The 12,338-nt window shown below is 46.6% G+C and overlaps 1 pseudogene; it reads left to right on the top strand.

Annotated features, from left to right (window-relative positions):
• Positions 1 to 6,040: 6,040 nt before the first annotated feature.
• LOC144103251 (uncharacterized) lies at positions 6,041 to 8,414 on the top strand (annotated as a pseudogene).
• Positions 8,415 to 12,338: the final 3,924 nt, after the last annotated feature.

Genomic DNA, 12,338 nt, shown 5'->3' with positions numbered 1-12,338 from the left:
GAGTGGTTCGGTGTCTACTCATTTATCGAAGCGCAGTCGAGTTTCTTTGCGAGCTTTCGTGCTCGAGAACGTGTTAGCGCCATGCAAGCCAAGCCCGAGGTGAGAGAGAAAGCTTTTTCTTTCAGCAGCTGCTTGGATTTGTTCGAAAACAGGTAGGGCAAGTGTGTCGGCAAGTTAGCGCTAACTGTCGCTTCTGTGTCTAGCCTGCCAAAAGTACCCTCTAGGGTCACTTTCGCTATAGGCAAGCATGCATTCTGTTCTTCGGCGACCTGCTTAATCCAGGCGCATTCGCCGGTGTAGTCCGTGGAGGAAACACAGGACGGGTGAGCAACATCCATGGTAGCCGCTGAATTCCGCAGTGCCCTGAATTTCTTGCCATTTATAACCACGTCCCGCATGTATGGCTCCAGCAATTTAAGGTTTTCCTCCGATTCTAGCATGCATGCGAACGCCATCTTTTGCTGTTTGCAGTTCACTGAGATGTGACCCTCCTTGTTGCAATTATAGCAGACAATGGGCTTTCGCGCTTCAAACGCGCGAGCTCCAGATGCCTGCTGTTTCGGCGAATCGGCAGATTTGGGTGACTCCATCTTGTTTTCGCTACCTCCTCCTTTTGATCCTGCTTCCTCTGTTCGGTGATCTCGGCGTGCTGGTGGCACCCTTCGGTCGGGGATTCTCTTTAAATAGGTTTCTCCCTTTCCTAACCTGTTATCGTACCCTGCCTTGCTTTGGAGGTTTCAGCGAACGTAATACTCGTCTGCGAGCTGTGCTGCTTTGTCTAGGTCTATATCTGTTAGCCTATCTTGCAGCCATATCTTTAGATCTTCTGGAATCGCGCTATAGTACTGCTCTAGTGCGATGCACTCCAGTACCTTGTCATGACTTCCGTGCACCTCAGCGTTCTTAAGCCACTCGTTTAGGTTGACTTTAAGCCGGTACGCGAAGTCAGCATGTGACTCTCCGCCTTTCTTTGCCTGCCTGAATCGCTGCCTAAAGGCTTCAGCAGAAAGCCGGTACTTTCTAAGCAGTGCGCTCTTTACCTTCTCGTAGTCATCACACTCTTCCCTTGAGAGGCGAGCCACCACTTCGGCCGCCTCGCACGGGAGAGGAAGTAACTTCTCAGACCAAGCGCTCTTGTAGATGTGCACCTTCCCGCATGCGCGTTCGAAATTTACCAAATAGAGTGCAATATCGCCTCCCACGCGGTATGGTGAGACGAGATCCTGCAATCTCTGCCTCCCTTGCACCTCTACCGAAGCTACAGGGCTAAGACGCGCCATATTCCCTCCGTTCGACGCGATTTCGAGCTCCTTCATTTTTCAAGCATGTTCTCTCGCTTTTTTCTCTGCCTCACGGACCTCCCGTCTCTCTTGAGCCAACCGAAGCTCTTCTTTTTCTTTCTGCTCGCACAGCTCCCGTCTTTTATGCTCTTCTTTGCGTCCAACAATCGTTTCCCAAGCCTCTTCGACCTCCTCAGTAGTCACCTCCTCCTGCCGCATAACCTCGAGAATTTCTTTTTTTCTTTTCGCAGAACGTAGCGAATTCCCCAGCTCCTGGCAAATTTCGAGCAGGTCCTGCACATTTAACTTCTCCATCGTGAGTTCCACCATGCGTTAGCAAGCCCACTAAAACAAAAGCCCTAGCTTGAAGTGGACAGAACAGTTTCCCTAAATCAATTTCCCAGACAACAGGAATCCGCACCTAGCATCTGCCTGTGCTAGTACGGTCTGGCGAAATGAACGGAAAACATTGGGCACTCACCCTGCCAAGGTATAGCTGACGCCCGTCTGTCCCGTAGCTGCCGAGGTCCGTTGGAGCCGGTAACTTCACGTGGACGTCCCACAGCTGTCATCCAGTTTTGGGATTCAGGTAGCGTGACTGGGCCGGAGAAGAGACGAGGACGATCGAAGGAAGAAAACTTGAAAAACTTTATGGACCTCCTGGATGTTTGTAAACAAACGAGGTGGCGCTGCAGTCGCTAGCGAGCTCGTGGTAGGCAAAAGGTCGGGGAGTGGCGTCGCGGATAGGTGTTGTGCGCGGGTTTTCAAGGCTTGTAGGCGCGTTTCCAGTTTCGGCGAATCATAGCAATGGTCGATGCTTCCAACTTAGTAATTCGTCAAAGTACACGAGCTCGCGTTGTCCACGTGCGGCCTATAAAGAGAAATAGTTTGACACTGTGTATTGTATATATGGTTAGTAGTAAACATGTAGAAAGCGTTCCTGCTGTTTATTTATGCGCTAGGCATTGAATAAAACAAGTTTTGACACTCTGCACTAGCCGGAATGATTTTACTTCGGAACAGTAGTGAGGGGAAGTGCTGGCGTTGTTTCGTCGGAGCAGACATGCGCTCATCGTCTGCTGACATACGTACGTGTCGCGCTGCGCGAAAAGTGGGGACAGCGTCGTGTCCCCGATCTCCTGTCTCGCTTAGCGCTGTTTTTAGCCGCATGACCACGCACCAGCCAGGCCGACTTGTCCTCTTGTTAAGCTGGTCGATTTGATGAAAATTTTTGATTTCTAGAATTATTTTCTTTACCCGCCGCGGTGGCTCAGTGGTTAGGGCGCTCGACTACTGATCCGGAGTACCCGGGTTCGAACCCGACCGCGGCGGCTGCGTTTTTATGGAGGAAAAACGCTAAGGCGCCCGTGTGCTGTGCGATGTCAGTACACGTTAAAGATCCCCAGGGGGTCGAAATTATTCCGCAGCCCTCCACTACGGCACCCCTTCCTTCCTTTCTTCTTTCACTCCCTCCCTTATCCCTTCCCTTACGGAGCGGTTCAGGTGTCCAACGATATATGAGACAGATACTGCGCCATTTCCTTTCCCCAAAAAACCAATTATATAATTATATATAATTATTTTCTTTCCTAGCCCTGAAGTCTAGTATCGTGACGAAAAATTATAGCAAAATATTGAGTACAAATTTATAAATTACGCTTTTTAGAAGTGTGGTCGTCAGAAATTGTGAGGTAATTTCTTTGATTTCAGTGCCGCATTTCTTTGACCAAAGCGAAAGCGAAGATGCCATAAACGAGGGAATAAACTTTAAGGTTCGTTTTCTGACCTCTCACATTTTCTGCGACTGGATCACTCACCTTCGTAATTCGCATGAAAATCAAATGATTCCATTTGTCGCAAACTATTCCTGAGACGTTGAGGAGCGTAATAAATCTCTCGATTTTTTCCCTACACATGCAGTATTGTGTTAGTTACTTTTTGTAAGAAACGTTTTCATGTAACTATGCATGCATAAGTACTGATCATGTAGAAAAAGAACTAATCGCGTCATCATACAGAACAGGGCTTTATGCACATGCTGGCATAAAAAAACTGTGCACTATCTACTCAATTATTTGAGACCTAGCTTGGGGAGACTTGACGACGGTGTTAATTATAATTACCCAGAACTGCACCAGGTATAGCTATATATAAAAGGAGTGACTGAAACTAGCGTAGGAATTTCATATTTGCACCAAGTTTAGTTACATATCGCATGCATGAATAACGAAAACACTTTTCATGCCGCGTCCCCTCTCAATCTCGCCACGTGTCTGTTAGTAGCACGCCTGCGGTTGCTTCTTTCCAAACAAGCTTCGCGATCATGTATTACCTCATGAAACATGACACATTCATGATGCAATGAAAAAGCATATGGCGTTTAGCACACTTAATGTACGCTATTCTAAGCACACCAACGCGACCGCGCAAGATTGACACAACTTACCAGACTTCTTTCTACTCGAATGAAATAATTACGTCGTCATATCAAGAAACAGTTTCAAGTAAATATTAAATATCACAAAACGCGCCATTTAAACATGGTGTGCTATTAACAAAAAAACGCATTCCTTGGGGGCGAGTGAACCAGTCGGCGCCCCGTGCACTCCAGCTCAAGGTGATAAGTACGTGTGCAGCTACATGTCTTTTTTTTTCCTTGAGCAATTATCAGCCTACTATCCTGAAGTTCAGGTGAATGAACGCAGTAACTTGCATGCTATTAAGTGCATTGAGTGGCAGTGCCCATCGACTCCCAGACTTCGCGCTTTACTACCGTGGCCCAATGCCTGTTAGCCAGTTTCCGAATGCGGCATTTATGCGCGAGAAACCTATCGAGGCTAATTTAATATTTTTTTATGCTACTACGCGGATCCAGCAGTGACGCAGCTGGTCAATATATGCTGCTTCTGCAGTGCACAGGCTTGAAGCAGCCGCCGGTACCTGCGGCAGCTGCGGTAGGCACGGGCAAGCGGAACCTGTTTTGCCTACCATGCGAAAGTCGCTGCTAACATCAGCGCCACCGCATCTTCGTGACGTCGCGGGGTGAAGGAGGTCCATACAAGGACTATTTACAGTATGTACAAGTACGGGTAACTGAGAGTGCTTCTCAGTAAAGAGAGCTTCATAGGAGTCGGGTGTCTCTGATACCTCTCAAGAAGGGGGGGGGGGGGGGGGGGGGGCTCCCTTGGCATCAAACCAGCAGCTCCTTAAATACTCTTCGTATTCCCCAGATCCCCCAGATCCCTAGCTGGGGAATACAGTTCGAAGAATGATGCCCAATGACACGATGGCACTGATGGTACCACCCACGACAGGGCGGTCCTGATGCTTCTTCGCAGCTCGGTCGAGGGAAAGGGAACAGGATCCGGTCACGTTGTCCCCGCGGCTTCCAGGTGGCCGCGCACGTGCGTCCGGAGGGCAGCTGCATGACACAGGAATGCGGGCTGTCTCCCCGCAGGTGTCGAAAGAGCTTGACTGGTGACCGGAACGCGGAGGCTCTGTCGCAGGTGCGGCACTCGGGCAATTGTTCAAATCCAGTGTGACTAATGGGGACCACTGGGCGAGGACCGGAACGAATACGCTTATGGTCGTCGCTGGCATTCCTGTTGAACACTATCGTTGCAATGGGGACGCTATCGTCGCTGCTCCCGGCATTCCTGTTCGAACACGTGTGGACGCTATTGTCGTTCCCTCTGGCAGTCCTGCAGTCACGTCTCTTCGCCGAATTCCACAGCAGGAAGTAAGCGCGATCACAACACCCTGCAAATTTCCTCTCGTCCTCCCACCCGTCTCTGCTACGCTTGTCTTCTCCTGGAACTCACGCTGCTACGTGAAAGGACAAGTGGTTGTCTTTGCTTCCTATTACTTAACCTTCCATACTGATTTTCCTACTCTTCATTGCAACTGCAATATGTTTCATGTTTCTTCTCCTACCCAGTATACTCTCTTCCTGTCTGTTAATGCTGTCCTTTTTTCCATTCCATAGCTCACTGCTCTGTCTTCAGTTTCTGCGATTCTGTCCCTCACCTTAGGTGAGTATTGGCATGATGCAATTATTAAATACTTTCCTCATGAAGGATATTCGAAGCCTAGTAGAGATTCCTGCATTAACTTTACAGTACAGTGATACAGGTAGTTGCCTGACTTGTTAGGGTAACTAAGGGCATGACATGTTTTGATCACAATCATAAGTCATTATGCAGCAAGCAGACAAGAGGGAGGACTACAAGGCATGCTTCCTGTACTAGTGGAGCCTGGAATGTGTGCAGTTATCACTGGTTTAAATAATTCTGTGCTGCAATGGCTAAGTGGATTACGTGCAGCATTTACTAAAAGTATGCAGAGTCCACTAGCGTGCAATTTGATTTCATGGCGGTAGGACATTTTCAGTACTGTTGCATTGCACAGTAACCTTTTTTTTTAACAGACGTACCTTGTATTGTGTGCTCATGCTTGGTCTCAGGGCATCTACTTCCGAGCTAAATATAGACAGCAGTCCTAACGTTAATACCCTAAGTACGAAGGGTGCATTAATTGCAGAGTATCATCAGCCTGCAAAAATTTGTTTCGTTCATTCGGACACCTTTGTGTTCCACTCTGCTTTTTTGTGATCTCTAAACTTGGCTGTATTCCTTCCACAGGTATCATGAAAGGACAGGTCAACACAGTGGGAAGAAATTGGCCACAATGACCATACCTATTCTAAATGTGGGCTGCAATACATTTTTGGAAAGCAGCAAGGCTTGTCGTGAAACTTGACAGAAGAGGACTGTCAATTTTATACAGGACTATCTAAGCCAGTCTTTGACAGCTTAGTCAAAGCTGTAAAAAATTGAAAGCAACAAGACCTTCTTAAAACTCTCAGTCGAGGATCAGCTGCTTCTGAGCCTAATGAGAATGCGTCTTGGTCTGCTTTACGGACACTTGGCAAGGATATTTGGCATATCCACTTCACATGTGCACAAGCTATTCATGTACACCTTGTCTGTGTTGCAGGTTATGAAAAAAGTTGTGGTGTGGCTGCCACGAACAGTAATCAGAAACAGCATGCCAGAATCTTTTACTCTGAACGGTTATGAGAAAACAACTTGTATCATAGACTGCTCGGAGGTCTTCCTTCAGCGTCCAAAGAAGCTGCTTGCTAGAGCTCAGATGTACAGCAGCTATAAGGCGCATAACACTGTTAAGTTTCTCATTGCCATTGCGCCAAATGGCTATATAATGTTTGTGTCACGTGCATATGGTGGGAGAGCTTCGGACAAATTTATAATGAGTGACTGTGGCGTGTAAGATCTTATAGGTGCAGGTGATGAAGTAATGGCTGACCGAGGTTTTGTGCTGAGCACAAATCTTGACATTCAAGGCGTCAAACTCAATGTGCCTTCTTTCACAAGAGGTAAGCGACAAACCTAATTTTGTGGGCAAAACTTGACTAACCTGCTGTTTCTTTACAGGAAAGTCCCAGCTCAGTGAGAGTGAAGTAACTCAAACGAGGAGAATTGCGTCTGTACGCATACACGTCGAAAGGGCCATAAATAGAATGAGGACATTTAGAATATTCAAGCAAGTCCTGCCAATACGATCAAAAGAAACCATAAGTGACATGATTTCTGTCTGTGGTGGCCTCTGCAATTTAAATGGTCCTCTAATTGCCAGGAGTGTCGAAGGAAGGGATGAATGAGTGGCCTTTCAAGATTGCAGTTTATTAAAGTATCATTCTGGCAATAAAATTTATTACACTGTTATGTGACTAAATTCTTTACACAAAGTGGGCTGGCACGGTTGCTTTTCCAACTCTGGAAAATTGAACACTGCTAGCATCACAGATCACACAGTTTCATGTACTCCTTACACAATAGGAGTTTGCCCTCTGCATGCTGCTTTTCCATTTCTGGCAACAGCTCACAAAAGTAGAACTTCTGTAATCTTGGTACTTGACCATCTACAAAAGCACTTTCAAAAGGCACCGTTAGAAGCGCATCACATTTTACAGACCAAATGTAAAAGTAGCACAACTTGTGCCCAGTACAATGCATTTGGAATTGCACTTGGCCATAATACCCGTTAGGGCCATTCTCTGCCAATATGTATTTGTCTCCGACCTCCTTCACATCATACTTCCCTCTCCTTATCAGGCCAACTGCGTCCATTACATACGGGCATTTCACTTCTAAGAGTTCATCAGTTGCCTGCAAAACACCATCAGGTGAAGCAGACAACCAAGGCACTGTCGCATGTAATACAGTGCCACTATGTGTCACACTCAGCCCAGTTCTTTTGGAAAACTGCTCACGGGCAACAGGCTTATATTTATGGCCGTGCTTTGTCGCAGCATTCCCAGAAAATCTGGGCGACAACATGGCTTGCACTGCAGCTTTGCATGGTGTTCTCTTTTTGGGCACTCTTTTTACATTTGATGCCGTTAGTCTCCATAAGCGAGCATCTTTCCAAAGCGGGCTGTCCTGCTCTCGCGTATTTTCCTCGAGGGATGCTGCAGCTCTTGGAGAAAGAACTTTGAGTAGAAATTGCTGCACCGGCCACAGCTCTCGGGCAGTGCATTGATGTCGTCGTGGGCGCAGTGCTGCAAGCTATTTTGGTCTTCGGATATTGGTGCAGCCTGGCGGAGTGCAGCCCTAAATGTTGGGTGCAGCAGTGTTCCTGAAAGTGAATGTAAAAAAAAACCAGTAGAGTAAATATAGAACTTATTACGCATAGCGCAAGAGCCTCATTGGAGCAGAAAGCCAGTGTCTGGTGACGGATGTCACACCTTATTTACACGTGTCTTGCTCTATCTGTGCTAGCGATCATGATGTATGTGGTTATGTTAAATTACTCTTTATGATACATGTATCATAAGTCATGAATAATTAATTAGTGGGTGGTGTTTGGTATCAGTGGAAATGTGATATGTGGCAACTGTGTGCGTGTCATAAGTACAGTCATGCTGACAAAAGTCATTGGTGTAGTCATAATTTGCTCATAATTAATAAACTAATTAATTAGTCATAATGCATATGTGTCAAGGTTACGTCATGTAGTGTACCGATTGCTTGACATGCGATGTCTCATGTGGCGTGGTGTGTGGTGCTCACAGCGAGGTTCTTGCATCTCATTGTCACAGCTAATGGCAAATAGGTGTCCTCCATGTTTATAGCTTTGCTCATGGTGAGCACTGGTGCTCACAGTTTCAAAACAAATGTGACCTTTAGGAACTAAGAAGCCAATCTTGGCATCCAGTGTCATCACCACTGTAACGCTGTTACTTGCAGAAGACTGCCATTGATTTCTGACAGCAAAACAGGCTTCATAAAATCACAGTGGTGTTATTAGCCAGTTAATCCACTTATGTCAATAATCTGCCTATCCTTACGCACTGCAAAGCACCTTTTTTAACTGGTAGTTATGGTTTTGTAATCACTGGTGGAGTTTCATAGATTCCACGAAGCAAACCTGGTATGTTGAATAGCCCAGGGTAACCAGAGTCCTCATGCAGCCTCTTGATTTCAGCTTGCGAAAGCGGCACTTGCACATTTCGTGCTGGGCGCTGTATGGTGGGATAAACAGTCCTTTTTTGAAGCCTGAAGTTAATTCCCTCAATTTCAGATGGCTGGACATTTCGCGTTGTGCCTTTGTTTCATTTTGCAATTTCATCGGTACAAGTCATTCCAGTCAGGCCACGGGAAACAGCGCAATCTACTTTCCAGAGTACAGCACCTACATGGCTACAAACTCTGGCTTGCCCAGCCATGCAGGTGCAGCCTGTATTCAAAACTTCACCTTCCTTCTTTGTAGAAACCCACACATGATGAGGCTTGTTCTTTACGGCTTGTGAAGGCGTGACATCTGCCTTCAAAAGCACAATATCTTCGTTCACTTTATGCAAAAGAACTTTGCCAACCCAGCCTGACTGCAGATAGTTGTACGATTCCAGAGACTTGTAGCATCGTACTTCTTGAAGGTCGCAGGCCTTTGAGAGCACTAAATATTATACTATATCTGGTCCCTTAATTTCAGACCAGTCCCGCATATCCTCAGTCCAATCTTTAATCTCATTTGGATGAGCATAAACAAGGTTTCCTGCAAAGAAAAAATTGGGTCAGTCACCCTCTATGTTTGCATCACATGCGATGCAAGCAAAACACCATTTTTTCACATTCCCGTTTATGCTCCTGAAGATTTCCCTGCAATTATTTTTTGCTAAGCACCTCTGCCTCAAATGAGCTTCAGAAATAGCACTTAGCATTTCAGTCTAAATAATACATGTAAGCAGAACTTCAGTCCGCCAAAGCATTGTCTCGGCGATCACACGCACCATGCGCGGTCAAGTAAATAAAACTCATTTCTAAATCAAGCACCTGGGCTGTATCAGTTGCGCTGACATAAGTGATCGCTGCGCGCGTCGGATCGCTGCAGGTACCGCGCTGCACGAGCGTCACGCTCTTTCTTTTGCTACATTTCGTTATGAGCACCATGCGCTGCACCAGATGCAATAAACTTTGCATAACTGGGCTGCTGAGTTGCATCGGAGGCGTATGGAGGAATCACCACATATCTACCAACCGCTGTCTCACGTCGCCTGGCCGAAAGCGCCTAGCTCTATGCAGCAGAAGGTTGTTTTGCGCTAGTTCGTTCTAAGTGATAGCGCTAACCGGACGACGACGACACGGGATACACAGGACATGCACCGTGTCGTCTTCATCCGTCTAGCGAACCAGTTCTGCTAGCCTAGCTGACAGCTACATACGCGCCTGCTTTCGCTAAATCAGGTAACCCTCAACCGCAGAACTTACAGATGAGACTCAATCTAAGACTACAGTCATTATACGCAGCAATGGCAATGAAAAGCACTTAAGCCCGGGATACATGGAGCGTTTTTGAGGCGATTTTCGCCTGACGGCGCCGATTTGACGCCCGCCGCCGCCGATCAGGACCGGCTAGATTTTGACGCGGCGCGCACGCGTCTGACGCTACCGGAAGTGCCTGTCGGAGTCACTTCCGTCTGTTTTCGGCGGGAGCGCCAGCCGTCTCACCGTTCCTTGCCGTCCCTTGAACACTTCGAGCGCGTGCGCTGGTCACCACCATGGCTACGTCGGCGAAAGCATCACGCGTGGAGTTTAACGACAAACTTTTAGGCGCGATACAGAAGCGTCCCATATTGTGGGACAGCACAAGGAAGGATTTCAAGGAGCAGAGGAAGAGGATGGCGGCGTGGGCCGAAGTGGCCACCGAAATTGGATGTGACCCGGAAGGTATGGTTGCATTGCTACTAGTATTTCTAGCAAGACACAGTGCAATAACTTTGTTTTACAACCAGGTCAGATAAAAAGGGACGCGCGGTATATCCGCGCCGACTTGCTTAAATAACCAACCACGTCAATGGAAGCCAAGATAAAATACTGGCATGCTTGTGCAATAAACAGCTGTCATTGATATTACAAAAGTATTGTATTTAACTGTTTTATTTGATGGTAATGTGTGGTAGTAAACCGAGGTTAATCTGTGCAATTCTACTTGCAGACAATAATCTACAGGGGCGGTGGAAGAGCCTTCGTGATACATTCACGAAGAAGCACCGCGCGTGGAAGACTGTTGCGCCAAGTGGCTCGGGAGCTGCTGATGCACAGCACGTGAAGTGGCCCTGTTTCCACATGATGATGTTTCTAAAAGATCAGGTGGATATTGGCAGGTATGTCCCCAATGCTTCGTGGGTTACTTTTCGAAATAACTTACTTGCAAAAGGAGCTGAAGAAAGCATTATGTAGCAACATAAGGATGCTGGGCAGGTAAAAGCATATTCTCAGTAAGACCAAATGGCATAGAAACTGCTGTACAGTAGATGTTGAAATTTCTGTCTTGTTATGCACACACATTTGTTGGGCCCACCACTAGGCTAATCAATTGCATTTCAATACGAGGCCTGTGCTTCCAAACAAGGAAATCAATAAAACATTCGAGAAACCAAATTGTGAAATGTAAACCGTGTGGTGTTCCATGTCATTTGACGCTTAATTTTTCTTTCAGCACCTTCTCAAACAGCCATGTGCAGGACGGTGAAACTGCAGAGTCGGTCCTGGAATTGATCTACAGTGAAACAGAAGGTCAAATTTACATTCCAGTTATGCTGCTATGCACCTGCAAACACTGTCGTTCACAAGTACCCACACTTGCAATATAATGAGCCAGCAGTGAAGTCTCTCAGATGTGAAAATAATTTATTTACTTCTGATGCTGAAACACTGCAAAGTGGTTTAGTTAAGAGCAGGAAGCGATCATTGTATGCACTGCATTAAACTTATGCTGAACATCATCTTGTCCTGTGTGAGCTCGGTCCTACATGTGGGCTCTGTTCTGAAATACATGCTTTCATTTGAAGAAGCAGCATGGGAAGTTTACAAATCATTTCTTTACTTTTCCACTCTTTAAAATGATCCAAAAACCTTTCTGAGTGCTTAAAATTTGCAATTCTTTTCTTTATTCAAGATGGAGCAGAACCTCCTGAAGATGGTGCTTTCTCTCCACTTGTGCCCTCAAGAAGTACCAGCCCAGAGCCACACACACCAAACGGGAGCTCACAAGCCAGCACCGCTGCAAGAACCCTGGCAGCCCCTCGGTCTGGCACAGGAAAGAAAAGGAAAGAGAGGTCTCGGTGGCAGGACGACATTGAAAAAGTTGACGCCTTGATAACTGAGGACAAGGACCAAGCGTCAGTCTATGAGCAGCTAGTTGCCCACAAGCTGCGTGCATGCCCGAAACATGCGAAACGGGACATGGAAATGGATTTGCTGCAATTCATAGCGAAGTATACATTTCATGATAACCCTGAATAAATGCCCATCAGATAGTTTTCTAAAAGACCTCGTATAGTGACAATGGGTGCTTTAAATCCACTATGGATTCTGTGGCACTGCAAGTCCAGTGTGAGCCCACTGCCACGCAACGGCACCTTCATTAAAAAAGTACTGGGCGAAAAGATTTCTTGTGTCCGCAGCACTTGCTCTGTAGTTTCTAGACTGCGTTGTTTCAAGGTCAAGCAGGCTACTTGACACAGCATCACTTCTC

The sequence above is a fragment of the Amblyomma americanum genome, chromosome 9 (assembly GCF_052857255.1).
Source record: "Amblyomma americanum isolate KBUSLIRL-KWMA chromosome 9, ASM5285725v1, whole genome shotgun sequence".
NCBI lineage: Eukaryota > Metazoa > Arthropoda > Arachnida > Ixodida > Ixodidae > Amblyomma > Amblyomma americanum.
The sequence above is the reverse complement of the archived record's forward strand: the minus strand, read 5'-3'. Positions and strand labels throughout refer to the sequence as shown.